The sequence below is a fragment of the Drosophila novamexicana genome, unplaced genomic scaffold (genome assembly GCF_003285875.2).
Source record: "Drosophila novamexicana strain 15010-1031.04,08,12 unplaced genomic scaffold, DnovRS2.1 tig00001433-arrow-arrow-pilon, whole genome shotgun sequence".
NCBI classification, from domain to species: domain Eukaryota; kingdom Metazoa; phylum Arthropoda; class Insecta; order Diptera; family Drosophilidae; genus Drosophila; species Drosophila novamexicana.
The window spans coordinates 267,881-285,271 of NW_020824858.1; the positions used below are offsets into that span (position 1 = coordinate 267,881).

Sequence of the window (17,391 nt, forward strand, 5' to 3'; positions counted from 1 at the left end):
TGAGGGTAAGATTTTGACATGAATTTCGACTAAAATTTACGTAGTCAGATTTTAATGCCAGTTTATTCTAGAGGGAAAACTATGAACAAAAAGCCAAAGCTCGTGAAAATCGGATGAGATCTGACCGAGTTATGGGGGTGAGAAGTTTTGACCTATGTCTATATAGAATATTTGAGGGTAAGATTTTGACATGAATTTCGACTAAAATTTACGTAGTCAGATTTTAATGCCAGTTTATTCTAGAGGGAAAACTATGAACAAAAAGCCACAGCTCGTGAAAATCGGCTGAGATTTGACCGAATTATGGGGGTGAGAAGTTTTGACCTATGTCTATATAGAATATTTGAGGGTAAGATTTTGACATGAATTTGGACTAAAATTTACGTAGTCAGATTTTAATGCCAGTTTATTCTAGAGGGAAAACTATGAACAAAAAGCCACAGCTCGTGAAAATCGGCTGAGATTTGACCGAATTATGGGGGTGAGAAGTTTTGACCTATGCCTATATAGGAATCTAAGGGGTAAGATTTTGACATGAATTTGGACTAAAATTTACGTAGTCAGATTTTAATGCCAGTTTATTCTAGAGGGAAAACTATGAACAAAAAGCCAAAGCTCGTGAAAATCGGATGAGATTTGACCGAGTTATGGGGGTGAAAAGTTTTGACCTATGTCTATATAGGAATCTAAGAGGTAAGATTTTGACATGAATTTCGACTAAAATGTACGTAGTCAGATTTTAATGCCAGTTTATTCTAGAGGGAAAACTATGAACAAAAAGCCAAAGCTCGTGAAAATCGGATGAGATTTGACCGAGTTATGGGGGTGAAAAGTTTTGACCTATGTCTATATAGGAATCTAAGGGGTAAGATTATGACATGAATTTGGACTAAAATTTACGTAGTCAGATTTTAATGCTAGTTTATTCTAGAGGGAAAACTATGAACAAAAAGCCGAAGCTCGTGAAAATCGGATGAGATTTGACCGAGTTATGGGGGTGAGAAGTTTTGACCTATGTCTATATAGAATATTTGAGGGTAAGATTTTGACATGAATTTCGACTAAAATTTACGTAGTCAGATTTTAATGCCAGTTTATTCTAGAGGGAAAACTATGAACAAAAAGCCAAAGCTCGTGAAAATCGGATGAGATTTGACCGAGTTATGGGGGTGAGAAGTTTTGACCTATGTCTATATAGGAATCTAAGGGGTAAGATTATGACAGGAATTTGGACTAAAATTTACGTAGTCAGATTTTAATGCTAGTTTATTCTAGAGGGAAAACTATGAACAAAAAGCCGAAGCTCGTGAAAATCGGATGAGATTTGACCGAGTTATGGGGGTGAGAAGTTTTGACCTATGCCTATATAGGAATCTAAGGGGTAAGATTTTGACATGAATTTGGACTAAAATTTACGTAGTCAGATTTTAATGCCAGTTTATTCTAGAGGGAAAACTATGAACAAAAAGCCAAAGCTCGTGAAAATCGGATGAGATTTGACCGAGTTATGGGGGTGAGAAGTTTTGACCTATGTCTATATAGGAATCTAAGAGGTAAGATTTTGACATGAATTTCGACTAAAATGTACGTAGTCAGATTTTAATGCCAGTTTATTCTAGAGGGAAAACTATGAACAAAAAGCCAAAGCTCGTGAAAATCGGATGAGATTTGACCGAGTTATGGGGGTGAGAAGTTTTGACCTATGCCTATATAGGAATCTAAGGGGTAAGATTTTGACATGAATTTCGACTAAAATTTACGTAGTCAGATTTTAATGCCAGTTTATTCTAGAAGGAAAACTATGAACAAAATGCCAAAGCTCGTAAAAATCTGATGAGATTTGACCGAGTTATGGGGGTGAGAAGTTTTGACCTATGTCTATATAGAATATTTGAGGGTAAGATTTTGACATGAATTTCGACTAAAATTTACGTAGTCAGATTTTAATGCCAGTTTATTCTAGAGGGAAAACTATGAACAAAAAGCCAAAGCTCGTGAAAATCGGATGAGATTTGACCGAGTTATGGGGGTGAGAAGTTTTGACCTATGTCTATATAGAATATTTGAGGGTAAGATTTTGACATGAATTTCGACTAAAATTTACGTAGTCAGATTTTAATGCCAGTTTATTCTAGAGGGAAAACTATGAACAAAAAGCCAAAGCTCGTGAAAATCGGATGAGATTTGACCGAGTTATGGGGGTGAGAAATTTTGACCTATGCCTACATAGGAATCTAAGGGGTAAGATTTTGACATGAATTTCGACTAAAATTTACGTAGTCAGATTTTAATGCCAGTTTATTCTAGAGAGGGAAAACTATGAACAAAATGCCAAAGCTCGTGAAAATCTGATGAGATTTGACCGAGTTATAGGGGTGGGAACATTTGACAAATGTCTATATAGTATAGGGTGTTTATATAGGATAGGTTGTACACCGGCCAGTCTGACAATCAGTTTTATAAAATGATATTGATTGTGAAATTTTCTTTTAAAAGTTTTTCGCTTTGGGCTAGGCAGTTTTTAACAAAAACATGGCTTAATTCAGATTTAGATTCGGTTGATGTTTTGACAACCAATTTGGTTTAAGCTACGGGAAAAAAATAATTGGTATACCAGGCTCGAACCGGGTTCGAGCCTTGCTCTTATCAAATTTTTAATAAATTTTCCCTGCTTCCTTCTATTATTATTATTTGCAACTACATAAGTCTACGCCAACTTCCTCGTCTGCCTAAGCACCCAAAAGCCACAAAGATATCAACAAAAATATAACAATTTACCTTGTGCCCACACTGGCACCTGTAAATGAATTTGTACATTCTCCCTCCATTTGGGCCTCCCTAAAAAAAAAAAAATAAAAATCACTTTCAAACAATTTGAACAAAAAATATTTGTCTACGCGTCAACAGCGTCTAAAATTGTTTCTGCGTGTAAAAATCAAAAAGGACCGCAAAAGTTTATTTAAGGCGCCAAGACACCCTCCCAACTGCCTCTGCCTGCGCACAGGACACAAACTTTCGCCCCTAACGCAATTTTTATGCATATTCCACGTCGAGGACAATTTCAACATGGGACACATTAGCGCCAGTGCGGGACGGAGGACTAACGACCCGCGGCCTAGCCAGCACATTACGCTTTAAATTTATGTGATTAATAAATTTCCATAATTTTTGGCCAGTGCCGACAAAAAAATAATGTAAGCAAAACGGCCTGCTACGCAAATAAAGCACCGCACCGAGCAGAGGCCCGGAACTAGGCGCAGGCCGGGCAACAACAGCATATTACGGCCCCGTAACGAATCCCCAACATCATTTCGAGGCTGTCAGCAGTATTTCCGCCCGTCTCTGCAATCATTTCCGAATGTCGTGTGCTCAAACGGGAAGCTGAGATTGCCAAAGATGAAAATTAAAGATTGTCCGCCCAAATGGAGGGCATATTTCTTAAAAGCCGCGCAGAGTATGCAGCTTTTTTTATATCAGTTCCGATTCCGATTACCTTTAATCGATTACAAATTTTGGTTAAATTTATCGATAAAAAAGTGAGATGGGGTGAACCAAGGCAACAATTTTACAACATTTCTTATTATGAATATGCTTGAAACTATAATTAATTTTATTTTTATTTATTCGTATTATATTATTTTTATGATTATTATTATTATAATTATTAATATTTATTTTTATTTTTGTTTGGAAGGGAGGGAGGAAGTTCTCGTCCCAGAATGCAATATTTTATTATGGAAATTTTCTTCAATTATTGCTCTCTGATATACCCCAATTGCTTAACGCTTAGGGTATTCAAGCTGCGGTTTTTAAAACATTTACGCACTTGCTGTTCGGGTCTTTGCTTATTTTATTTTATTTTAGATATTTTCTTCATTGGGCTATGTATTAAAATAAATTAGCGCGCTTAGTCGCCGGCTTAGCTGGGAGCTGGGCGAAGCAAATTAATAAAAATTAGTTTGCAGGCCATAAAAAATTAGCCCAGCTTAAAGAGCAGAGAAGGTTTGGGCGTGTGGGCGTACAGCTGGGAGCACTCTGGCAAATTTATGACAGTTTGCGCACATCGCATAAATCCTGGCAATTGTATACGATTTTTAATGCTAGTTAAATCGACTGAAAATGACAGTTTAATGATTGACATGCGCCGCAGTTGCCGCTGCGGTCACGACTCAGCGGACAGAGAGCCAGAGCCAGAGCCAGAGCCAGAGACCCACAGCCAGAGCCAGGAGCTCAGCGTGTGGGTTTTGTATGGCAAGGGACAGGGTTGAGGGTAGCGGGCGAGCGGGTTCATGAAGCGCGCAAACGTTTCAAATGAATGTCAACTGTCTGCTCGAATGACGAATACACTCGTTAAAGGGCATACGCCGGAATGAGTACGCTTTACATCAAGCGTAACGCTGGGCTGAGCCGAGAGGGGCTTTTGCCACGCCACGCCCACTTGTCAGTAGCAGTAGCAGTAGCAGCAGTAGCAGGAGAGAACATCAACATCAATGTCAATGTTTATGACAGGCACAGAGGATTAGCGGGCCAACCAAATGGAACCGTTTCCCAAACGGGTTCGTATCGCGGGGGTTGAGCGCGGGGTTAACATTATGCAAAATGCGTGCATGTGAACTGTTTGTTGCCTTATCAATCAGCGTCCATATTGAGAATGACCCAAAGTGCATTATGCGAGGGCGGAAAATGTGGGCGTGGAGTGCAGTGTTTGCCAGTTCAGATACTTTTCAGTTAAATGAGGATATTTTTCGAGGTCGTCAGTTGGAAACTTTAACAAACATAGCTGTTAGAGTTGAACCAGCGACTTCTCGCTAGCTAGTTCGACGCGCAGCACAACTAGCTTTATCTCTCTTTAGCTCATATTCAGTTTATTTATTTCTATTATGTGGTATCTATGTATACGGATAAATAACACGAGATACTTCAGAGTAAATTAGGCTAGGGACAGTAGCCTTTCCGTTTGTGTATCCCAGCATAGTGCACTTAATACCATAAACTAGCTACCTAATTCAATTCATCTATATTTAGCTACTTTATAAGATTTAGCTAGTTTTTTTGAAGCGACAGTTGGCAACACTTGTGCGTGGGTCGACCAACTGACCCAACGACCTCCCACTGCATTGAAGACCACACAAAGAGAGAGGGAGAGGGGGCAATGTCGCCGCCATGCCCGACTGCAATCATGACTACTGATTCCATTGTGGATAAGTGCAGCATTCCAATGATGAACGACGTCTTGATGCTCAATTGTCTGTCTGCCCGAGTCTAGCTCTGGCATGAAAATGACAAAAACGCACTTGAGACAAATTGTGAATTTATTTAAGCATCTTTTTCAAGTGCGCTCAAACACAATTTGTTTGCCCAGTCGCAGTCACAGTCGCAGTCCCAGTTGGAGTCACAATTGCTGCTCGGTGGAGCCAATTGTGAATGGCTTGGTGGGGGAGCCGTTTGATTCTAAATGCCAGATGATGATTAATTACGTGCAGTTCAAGTGGTTGCCAGGGGTCATCAAGTAGCTACACGAAAGCTGATCACCAACTGAAGCGAACTAAGCTCACCAAATTGGACAGCTCATCATTTCCTATGTGCAATGACATAATCTGTGCTGAAGAGCAAAAGGAACAAGCTGCCCCCCTGTCACGTTTGCTGTGGGGTGCAACCGACTGCGCAATATCTTGTACACACAGTGTTAGGCAGAGATTAAAACAGTTTAAAAGAGTGTGAAGGGCAGTCGCTGGTTCAACCCCAGACTAATTCATTGAAATAGTGTCTTAGACAAATTCCATGATTGTTGCTTTTCCAATTAAAGTCTTGAAAGCTACCTGTAGGACATATTAATAAAAGTAATGTAAATAGATCGTGCAGTGACAACTAGAAAAGAGAGTCGCTGGTTCAAACCAAGACTAATTCATTAATGTAATGTCTTAACATGGAATTTTAGTTAATGCTATGCCAATTGTTAATTTGAAAACTACCCGAAGAATATAAGTTAATCAAAGTAATATATATAAGGGAATCTTCAATTAGGGGCATGTTGGGCCTGGCAGTCTCTGCTTAAGAGAAGCTCATCAGATGTGTGTGTACAGCAAGATAGACTTCACACGAAACCAATATGCTCCTGTTCACTTATTTAACAGAGTATATAAACCGTGAGATAAACATCGCCAAGGTATCATTTTCATGTTCATAACAAGAACGCTGAAGATTTGGCAGCCATGACAACCTGGCTGGCTTTTTATAGGGTTGCGAATCAGTCAACTGAAAAAACAAGCAGACACACGTGAACAGGCGCACGTCGCGTCGGCGACCAGAGGGAAGGGCAACTCTAGTCGGTTATAGTGCAGGCCAAATTGCTGGCCGGCACTCAACACAAATTATAATAACTGTAATTACGTGCCACGCACTCAGCGCAACAGGGGGAAAGGCAGCTGAGGTTGGGGGTGGGGGGAGAAACTTACGTGTTTCCTACAAATAGAATTTATGTCCCAAATGCAGGACGCCCCGTCAGCAGACAGGCCGGCGCACAGCAACCCCTTGGCCTAGGTACATCGAGCCATCGAGTGGCTCGATACTTGGCAGCAATTTGGCATTGGGAATCTATACTTAGTTGCATGCCGCTTGTTGCAACTAGTCGCGAGGCGCGCTTGATAAATGAGGCCACGTGCCTTATCAGCAAAAGTAAACAAGCGTCGGACCCAACTTTGGACATGCCACATAAAAATAGACCGAGCGCAGATCACGTCGAGTGCCCAGAAAAACATCCCCCACTCTCCCACTCCCCCACCCATCCTCCACCCCTGTCGCTGTACAGTGTGTCCTGTGATTATGCAGCCAGCCAAAATAGATGTGTGTTGAACACGAAAACCAATTTGTAAACGACAAATGCAGGCAGGGTGGGCGGGCAGACAATGTCTGACTGTAGACCCAGGGCGGGGGCAGGGAGCAGGGAGGGGAGAGGGGAGAGGGTGCAGGGACACGCTTATTTGACTGCCATTAATGCGACATGCTAACCAAATAATATTTAAAATAAGTGGCTACGTTCTACTCAAAGGTTCGCCTAGCAAATACCCCATATCGGAATTATATCAGATAGATAATTAGGGAAATATGTTTTTTTTATGAAGAAATTATTTCTGGGCATAAAATGAAATTATATGAATGATTATAATATAATAGATCTTGCAGCAGTGCTTGTAAGTGAATTGTCTAAGCAATCCATTTATTCGACTCACGAAACAAGATGGTCGCTGGATCAAATCCCTGACTAGAAAATCGTTGCCTTAGACGAAGTTCCATAGTAGTTCTCGCTTTAAGAATTTCATTGGAAAATTTATAGCTAAAGTTATGGCTACAATGAAAGTAATATAAATAGATCTCACATTATAAGATTTTGCCTGAAGTTTGAACCAGCTTCCTATTAAACGTACATCAAACATCTTTTTTACCAAACTACAAATATGATGAAATTATTTTAAGGAACTATTTTTATAAAAAGAAGAAACAGAATATTACAAACTATTCCACTTTGACTAACCGACTTCTGGCTTCACTATTCTACCTTTTGCTTAGTGTAACTATAAGTTAGATAAGTTCCTAAGTTCCTATTTTTTTTTTTTTTTTGTTTATAGGTGATGTTTCGCCAGGCCTGTTCCTATTGGGAATCTACCCTGGTTGAATATACCCTCTCTTCCATTTATATACAGGATATTGGCAGCAATAGTAATAATAATAAATACGACATTGAAAGCAAGTGAAAAGGCGACAGAAGAAAGTATAGTAAGTATCTGCCACCCCGTTGCATTCGCCCTAAGCCGCAAGGATCCCAAAGGACTTCGGCAACATGTCGACAGCGGCCGTCCATTTGAGCTCTGTGGGTTTTCCTATACTTCTCATTCATTTCTCCTTTTCTTTGTTACCTTTATACGATTTTGTAGCTGCTATCGGGCTTTCATCAATTTTCGTTTGCGTTTTCGTTGCTTCTCTCATATTTTGGCAATCAGACAAAAGGTTGGCGCGCGCGCGCGTGTCCTGGCAGCGTTTTGAATTAATTTAATGCCAACGGATGGGCGCAGATGATGGCCATGACGTCACGGCGTCACGGCGTCGCGGCGTCAACAGCAAACATCATAATTCAAAAATTTCATTCGAAAACATGACGTTTTCATTTCGGCACGCGCCCGCCCCCGCCCTTAGCTCCACCCCTGCTGCCTGAGGGTTGACACAAGTTTTCCTCTCTTCAGCTGAGCTCGCGTCTAGCTGCATTTTCATAATCATAATTCCATTTGGTCTTAAGTGCTGGGAAATTATGTTTATGTTTAGTTTAATTTGCAGTCTGCAGCTGAGACGCGGCAGGACGAAGCGAACCCAAAGCTCGAAATGTTGTCCTGTCATGCAAAGGCGAAACTAACAATCAGAAGCGTTGAATTGTTATTGCTTAGATACAATTTAAATGTGTGTGCGTGTGTGTGCGTGTGTGTGCGTGTGTGTGTGCGTGTGGCCAAGCGCAAAATTGCACAATAATGCAGAAGGAAGCGCGAGCTGTGTGGCATAAGGGTTGCATGCAACGCGTCGGCCAAAGGGAATGCCAAGTTCTTGGTGGTTATCTAAAGCGACCTGATTGATGACTCATGTGGCATATGCTGCTGCTGCTGTGTGCGGCATTTAGTTTAAAATGCCCCACCTGCTCTGAATGTCAGCTGGCTAATGGAGAGGCTTAGTAGCAGCTGCCAAAAGCTGACAGCTCCCTTGGGGAACTGCAGCCTGTAAAGCCTTAAGCTTTAAATGAAAAGCCATTAAAGTGTCGATTTTCCAAAAACAAAAGAAAATGTCAGCATTAAAAATGAATAAAAATCAATTTAATAATTCAAGCTAAATGCCATACAATTAATGGCACAGCCACAGCCACAGAGCCAGGGCAGAGACCACAGCCCTAACAGCAGGACCTCAAGGCAGCAGGAGCACACACACACGCCCCCAGCAGCTGAGCCAGTGGAGCGGAAGTCGCCGATGCTGATGCTGCGCTGCGGCTGAGCCGGCGACCTGCTAAACTGCCAGCCATCAAAACCAATAAATTTTACGACGTGGGAAATTATGAAAAACGTAATTGAAGCGTACAGCAAAACCCAAAAAGACGGCCACAATTCGCTCATTTAGCAGAGAGGGACAGAGAGAGAGGGAGAGAAAAAAATATCTTTATAAAAAAAGGCAAAGGTAAACCCACTGGCTATCTTTTACCTGTAGGTGTAGACGGTTTCAAATAGGTGGGCGTTGGCCGTTAATAGCATTCCTAATTGGTCGCTTTTCCAAGTACCGAGCACTGAGCGGCTGCTTTGATGGCCACACAATAACTTTTGATAGCCAGGACACACAGGTATTCAAAGGAATTTATTTAACTTCAGGAAATAAAAAACAAATAAGGGTATCATATTGATAGGAGGGCGACAACTGCAAGAAATACATTTATGATTAGATAACAACAGGTGCTAAATGTAATTGACGAAAAATTGAAAAATCATTTTCATATATCATATATAACATTCCGACTTATCTGTGCTGATTACAACAAGCATTACAGAGTATTCCGATCGGATTCTTCTCTTTCTCGTATAAAGTCTTGTGTTCTAAGATATTTAGCAAGTAGATAGATCGTCCTATAGATATAGGCTATAGTCTAGATTTGTATTTATTTTTGTACCCCGTCGATCGTATCATACGTTACAAGACACCGCCCCTCGGTGGGTTGGGCCGCAGGTGGGATACAGCACAGTGTATCAAGATTCTCGCGATACGCAAATAAATATCAATCCAAGCTAATCCGATTTTCGGCAAATCGTAGATTTAATACCCTTCTGGATATGGATCGAATTTTAATTGGGCTGTTCCTGGAACTTGAAAATGTTGTTCTTTAACCAAAAGTTGAAAACAATTTGGAATATTTGAACATATTGCAAAATTGTACGCTTTTCAATACATCAAAATAAACTATTTCCGAGATAAACATGTTTAAATAACAAATTTATTTTGTAATACAATTGTATGAATAGAAATATTGATAACGATAAACAGAACAGAAAAGTCAGGTCTACGAACCGCATCTCTAGGCGAGTAATTCGTTCAAGCCATTTAACTTTTAGCCATGATTTATAGTTTTTCAAATAAATACAAATTAAAAGGATGTGTCAGATATTTAGCCTAAAAGTTAAAAGCTGCCTAGCTTAAAAAGTTTCAAATTAAAGTTTTTTTTCGCATTTGAATCTTTTCCTATTTCGACTTTTCCAATCAATTGGCAATGTCAAACTTTTGCTTATGGCCACAAATCTTGATATGCTGCACACACACACACACACACACACACAATTGTAGAGTTTATCGGAAAAATCGGTAAATAATAAGCAAAATGTCGCGTTTGATTTATGGCAATTGACGCCTTTTGAAATAGGTGCCGGAGGCCTTCTCCAGCATCAGGCCAAAACCGAAACTCGGGATCTGTGTAAATGTGCCTTTAATGGCGCTTTGTCATCATCAACATTTGTCCTCATGCCGAGTGCGTAGTCGGCATACTAGGATATGATTTATGTGCTCGCCTTGGCACCCACGCCGCGCACACACAAACACACTCACACGCACACATGTGTGTGTATTGGCATATTTTTTTTTTTTGGCTTTTTAGCCAACCACAAATTTTTGCGGCAAAGCATGAAAGCCGCAGCTAACTTTTGCCCGCTGACTTGGCCTTAACTTTCTTTTCTCTTCTCCTCTGGCTACTTTCTGGCTGCCTTTTGTCGTTTGCCTAATGACAATTTTTCATGTCGTTTGTAACAACTCCCCCCCTCTGCCCCTGCCTGGCTTTTGTGTTTGCCTGATGCTTTGATAATAGTCCTAATCATAATTTATATACCGAATGCTGCCAACGCTTTGTATTTGTGCTTTTGGCAGTGCTCTTAGCTGGTCTTTTTCCAGCTTTGATTTATGTACTTTATTTTGTATTTAGCTGCGATTCGATCTTAATGTTGTAATGTCTTTGAATGTGGCTCTAACGATTGCAGGACTTCAAAACTAACACAAGTTTAGTTTTAGCTTTAATTGCATTTTAAGTTGATGAGAACTTGACAAGCATTAAGCAGCATTAAGCAGAGGGTAATATAGACTTGACATGGAGTATGTAATGCCTAGAAAGAGTATATAAATATATATATATATATTACTTTATCACTACATCAAGATATCTTCTGTATGGAAAAGTGTCTCTTTCTCAAAACATCTTAATCAAACTCTGCATTGACGAACCTCAGGAATCTCCTGACATATCTGCAAGGCCGAAGGCCACATGTCCACAAGGGTATTCAATTTTTGCCAACCATTTCTTGTTGTTTCTGCATGTTTCCCATTTGGCACTCATAAATCATATGCCTCTTGACATTTCAACTCGGCTTGCAATTGAAAATAGAAAATGCTTCAATTGCATTGTTTACATAAGCCAATTTGATTACGAACCGCCGACAATTGAATCGCAGGCCCCATCAATCAGACTTCAGACCGAGCTGCAATCCGTGCAATGCACTCGTTTGGCCGCCAAAGTGTGAAATGTGGAAAAAATGTTTAGAAAAATGTAGCAAAATTGAAAATGACAATTGCCAAAGACGGCGATGTCAATAAAGTAATTGAGACTGGCGACGAGCTAAACAAACAGCAGGAAAAGTGCTACCCAAAGGGGTTGGCCACAGGCTCAGACCGGCGCCGGGTCCCAGTTAGATGCGGGCTGCAGTTATGCAAATAGCACACTCACAGATACACAGATACACAAGCTACAAGATACACTAACCAGCACATCAGGGTCTGACTGACTAACTGAGCGAGCGAGCGAGCGACTGGCAAGCAAAATATTTACATAAGCAGCGCTCACATTTAAAAGACATCAATGCGAAAAGGGTTAAATTGATGCGTTGAATTACCAAAATAAACACAAATACGAAAATACTTTCAGGCAGTCAAGCGGCAAAGGGTTGTGCGACAGGGGCGACAGTCGCGCTGGGCGGAGCGGGGGCTTAATTGGTCCGCTTTGTATCTGAAAGATACGCCACACTAGCTGACAACTCTGTCGCTCACTGCTTATGACAGCTGTCTGTTGGCTAAGAGTATTCTTGTGTTTTCCCCCCACACCAAAACAAATTTGGAGGGAAAACGTTGCAGTCTGGTGCAAGCGACTTAGCCATACCCTGTTCATAATACACAGCAGTCAAGAGGGCTCTGCTTGAGTCTAGGCTGCCTCTGAAGGTCGCTGGTTCGAATCCCAGATTAGTGTATAGCTGTAATGTCTAGACGAAGTCTAGAGCGTACTCTATTCAAAATCTGAGCTTGCAATTTTATACATGCCCATAGAATACCCTCTAAAAGGACATCCATATGGGGTTTTATGCATGTTTACTATTGATCATTTCGTTGCACTCTGTCTAAGTAGGCTTAGTCAAAGCCAATATACCCCTTTTTCACATGCCCATGGTGTTATGGTGTATAATGCCTGTCCACTAAGTAGGTTTCAATTCTCCCGCTTTTAGTTACTCACAAGGACAGCCAGCATGTAAGTCAATATACCCTCTTACACACTCTGCACAGGGTATATTTATGAGTGCCAAGGGTGTGGGGGCGAGGGGACTTCATTAGACATCGATTTCAGTTTATGAAATAGCATTTATATTTTCTTTTAATTTGCTAGCCCTATTGTGCGACTGCCGGACTGCCCGCTGACAGCCGCATTTAAATTTGGCATTGTGCAGGACATTGTTGCCCGTGGATGGTTACCTTTGTCGGGCACAGGTAGTCGCAGCAGCTGCCACAACGAAATTGACTTTGATTCGGGGCTGTCTGTCTGCTGCTGCCTGCTGTTGCATGTTGCGGTTGATATAGACGACATGGCGCGTCCTTTGGCAACGCTTCTCAAGGATACAACAACAACTACAAAAAAACTCATTATTTCTCGTTTGTTTTCAATTGCAACGTCATTAACTTCGCGTTGCACTATAAATTTTTGCCCTTGCCAAAAAAAAAACAAATGCATTTCGCGCTGAAGCGTAAAGCCGAACCATGTCTAGGTCTGGGTCTCGGTCTGGGTCTGGCTCGGCGTCTGTCTCATGGTTTCTAGGCAGGACACTTCAACGCGCACAATGGGCCGCCCGTCCAGACAGTCAGGCACTTGGCTTTGTTTTCCCATTTCAACATTTATTTTCCACCATTTTTTTTTTTATGTGCTCCGCATTGCTTTGTGCCAGTTTTTGGCATTGTTTCGCATATTTTCTTCCTCCAACTGGCGCAGCCTTGAAAATTGGAAAAGCAATAAGTATGTGGCTCTGGAAAAGGTGTACTGCGAGGACAGGCTCATTGCTTTCCACTTGAAAATCGCATTAAGCGGATTTTTGCGCCTTTGTTTGGCCGCATCATCTTCATCCATCAGAAGGCCTTTCTTGCCTTGGCAATGCGATTATGGATGCGGGTGTAGTTGGCTTAGAATATTAGAGATGATGTTTCATGTGACTGGCGGCAGGGTATTAGATCATAGCTGAGCACAACAGAGGCGCGCCCATAAAGAGCTCATGTGAAAACAAGAAGATTAACTAGCCTTGCAGACATATGACAAAGACGCGATGTTATGCAAGGGATCGATCGTTTTAAGTAGTAGATCGATGCGGTTGGTAGTTGGGAGAAAATGTAGGCATGTACTTGCTAGGCATGTACTTGAAAAGCAGATAGGTTTTGCAATGACAAATACATTTTTAGAGCTCCTAATAAGATTACGCTCATATGCAAAGCTTCAGATATCCCGAGAAACGAAAGAGAACTTAATGTTCGACCTAGAAAGTGTATAAAAATAACGCAAGCAGTTTTCTAGCTCCAAACTTTTTTATAAACTCAAAGAGAATTCCTATATTTACTTTAGTCAACTCTGTGAGCTGCTTCAACTGATGCCCAAACACAAATCAGGCTAAAAAGTAAACTTAAAGTAGTCCGAGTTTTTGCTACTCAAGAGCCAGCTCAGCCCAGCTCAAACCTTGATCCTGTAATGGCATATGTCATAATGTCCTTTCGGGATAACTCAATTTCCGCTGATTACCCTCATGAGCAGCATCAAACGGGGCCACGGAACACGGGAACACGGGACGCTCTGTTTGCTGGCTGGAAAAACATGTTTATGTCTAAATTTCATTAATTCCAAACAAATACGTGTATGCTAAGGCTAAGGCGACCGGCGCCCATATCGAAAATTACTTCCTCTCCGACCCCGACACCAGCCGAGGCTGTTGTCTAGGAAAAAAATATCAAATTTCCAAAAATGCACGGCCATAGGCATGGCAATATTTAAATGCAGCCCGGCAGCTGGTCGCGCCTTGTGCCCTTTACCCTGGGCCTTGGCCTGCCATTAATTCGAAAGACAAGCCAAATGCCTGTTTCGTCGCTTGAGTAAAAGGATAACGAGCCTGCGGAGCTCGACGGCCTAAATGCACATGTCTTCATTCTGATTACATGTGGCAGACACACACACACACACACTCTCACACACACACGTAGCAGACACGCCGTGGCGCCGTGTTCTTGGTGCACCTTGCCATTGGTCGCGCCGCACAGGATGCGGCATAAGGAGACGCTAGCGCTGCGTGTCCTGCTCAGGCATATATGTATGTTATATATATTTCTTTTATTTCTATTTTTTATGTGTGACATTGTCACTTGGCCCTGACACCTAGCAGCCGTCTCTGGTTGGGGCGTTGCCTGCCTGCCTAGACGACGCATCCTTTTTGGAGAAATTGTCACACATTTGTTCCAGAAGCCCAGAAAGCCTCTCAGCCTGGCAGCTATTACATATGATTTGTGTCCATGTTTTGTAGTTCATTAATCTTGAGGGTTTTTCCGCTACGCATGGACCTTCAGTCTCAGCCTCTAGCAACACTAATGAGCTCTTCGAGTGTGAAAGATGTGCAGCTAAGGCAATGTCTCCCAAGTGAAAACAATGCCCGCAGCTTGTTTGACATTTATATAATAAATACTTGATTTCGACTTGTTACTAGCATATCGTTTATCAAGCCAGTCAATGCTCAAGATCTCTGCTTGCCATTGTTTTCTCGACATATCGCAAAAATTAAAATTCGTCAGGGTTAAGCTGTCCCTCCTCGAATATTTGGCAGCTGTTCGCACTGTTCTATCGCCGCTGTAGATCTTCGGCCGAACACAGCCAGGGGCAGCACCTTCAGCAGCTCCGCAGCAGACGCTATCAGCTCGGCGCTATCGATAGATTTTTTCAGTTGTGATAACCCAACGTGTACTTCCGCTTTTCAACAACAACAACAACAACAAAGGGGAAGCAACCGCAAACGCCAGCGCGTTAGTTTTCCCGCTGCCTGGGTTTTTCACGCTACGCATTTTCATGTTGGCCATGCTCTGGGTTTTTCTTTTTTTTCGGTTTTTCGGCTTTTCATTTAATGAGCATGAAAATAAAAATACAACGCGATGCGGCGCTCTATTGCACATTATATAAAAAATAAAATGCAGACCCCTCGCACGCCAATTACGATTTATTTGTGTTTTTGAAGTGGGAATGTAAATAAATACGAGAGTGCTTTATTCGGGCATGCCCGATTGACAGATACCCTGTACCCAGCACATAAATGCCCTTACAAACATTCGAACTTCCCATGCATGCACCCTAAATATTATACCTCGAAGCTATGCCGTAGAAAAAGCCAGTTTCAAAATCGATATCTATCGAAATCTTGAAAATGTAGGAGAATAAGGATATCCCTATACGACGAATCTCATACACTAGCTCCTATACCTCTGAGTTATGCTTAAACTAGGTTTGCAAATCGATATCACATAGCTACGATAAAGTCTGAGCTATAATTCAAACAGTGAAATCGATATTTATCGACATTATGGTAATGGAAGAGCAATACTTTATATTCTTTTCGGGCTCGAAGATACCTTATTCAACCTACCCCAGTCATTTACACAGATCCCTATACCCCTTTTCAACAATTTTCTTATACATACAGGGTATTCGAAATAGAAACAACGAGTCCCTGGCCCACCCCATAAATGATCCCTAGAAAAATCTCACCTTATCAAGCACTTCTCGCTTTGTGGTCTGTGCTCTGTGGAAATGGAAGTTGGGTCACACTTATGCTATCGCTCGCATTTTGTCACGTTTTTTATGGAGGTTTTTCCATTTTTCCAGCGTTTAAATGTATCATGCACGGGCATTAACAAAACCCAAACTCATTTGCAGTGCATTCAGCGCCTGCCTCGAATTAAATAAAACAGAATTTCGTGCCCCGAACTGGGGCCCATCTAATTTCCATGCATGCGGCCTGGCCAGTTACTTATGTGGTAGTTCTTTTCTTTTCTTTTTCTTTTTTTTTAGTAATTGCCGTACAGGAAATTATTTATTCAACGCGGGGCTGTGCCTAATTTATGCGTCATATAATTGTTTGTGCTGCTGGAAAATCGTTTTTATTATTGCTGGTACATGTTCAGTTCCAATTCAAAGTTCTTGTTAATGTGGGCGTTATCGGAGAAAAAGAAAAAATGCATGTAGCGTGCACTAGTCGGTAGGGCCCGAGTGGGAGATACCCTGTTCCCAAAAGATCCAAGCACGTTTGTGCATCATCTGCTCTTGGTCAAACCTTTACGATGATGACATTCTTGCATAACTCGAGTGTTTATTGTTCAATCATTATGAAAATTTGTATGTTTAAATAAGACAACCTCATGTAACTGCATACCAGAACCCAAAGATCTAGCTCTACGAATTCTTAACAAGGGCGAAACTGCGGGAAGGTACACAAGGAACTATCCACCAACTTTAGTATATCTTGCTCTTATAATCTTCGAGTTAATATAAATGAGATAAATAAAGTTCTTCTAGGTTGATAGAAGAGGGGATATACCATATTTCAAATTTCAAGTATATATATCTGCTATACAAAGCCTCACCTAATATCATAGGGTACACGGTATGACAAGAACTGTTGGGGTATATAAATATTTGATATGTAACGTATTGTGTGAGAAATTCAAATGCAATGGGCGCTTCGAGAATGGGGCGTCTATCCGAAGCCCCCACAACAAGTTGATGGGAAAATGTCGAAAATATTGTGTTAACTAAAGCTTGTTATGGAGGTTGTTGCCTAAGTCGCTGTCGTCTATTGATAAATGACTTGAAGATAGTGAAGTGTTCAGTGTGAAAGTCTTCAATTTGCTGGAAATGATGTGGCAAGTCAAATAGAACGGACAAGTTAATGCCACGGCAGATAAGTGCATTGAACTATTCAAAGCCCCATTTCGAATTATTTTATATAGTATTTTTTTGATTGGAAAAACAACAGCAACTGTTTGGAAAAACATAAA

The 17,391-nt window shown here is 41.2% G+C and overlaps 1 protein-coding gene across 1 annotated transcript in view; it reads left to right on the forward strand.

Moving 5' to 3' along the window:
• Nucleotides 1-17,391, forward strand: part of LOC115767668 (protein sprint) — a 267,104-nt gene that overhangs the window by 152,430 nt on the left and 97,283 nt on the right. The window lies entirely within an intron of this gene.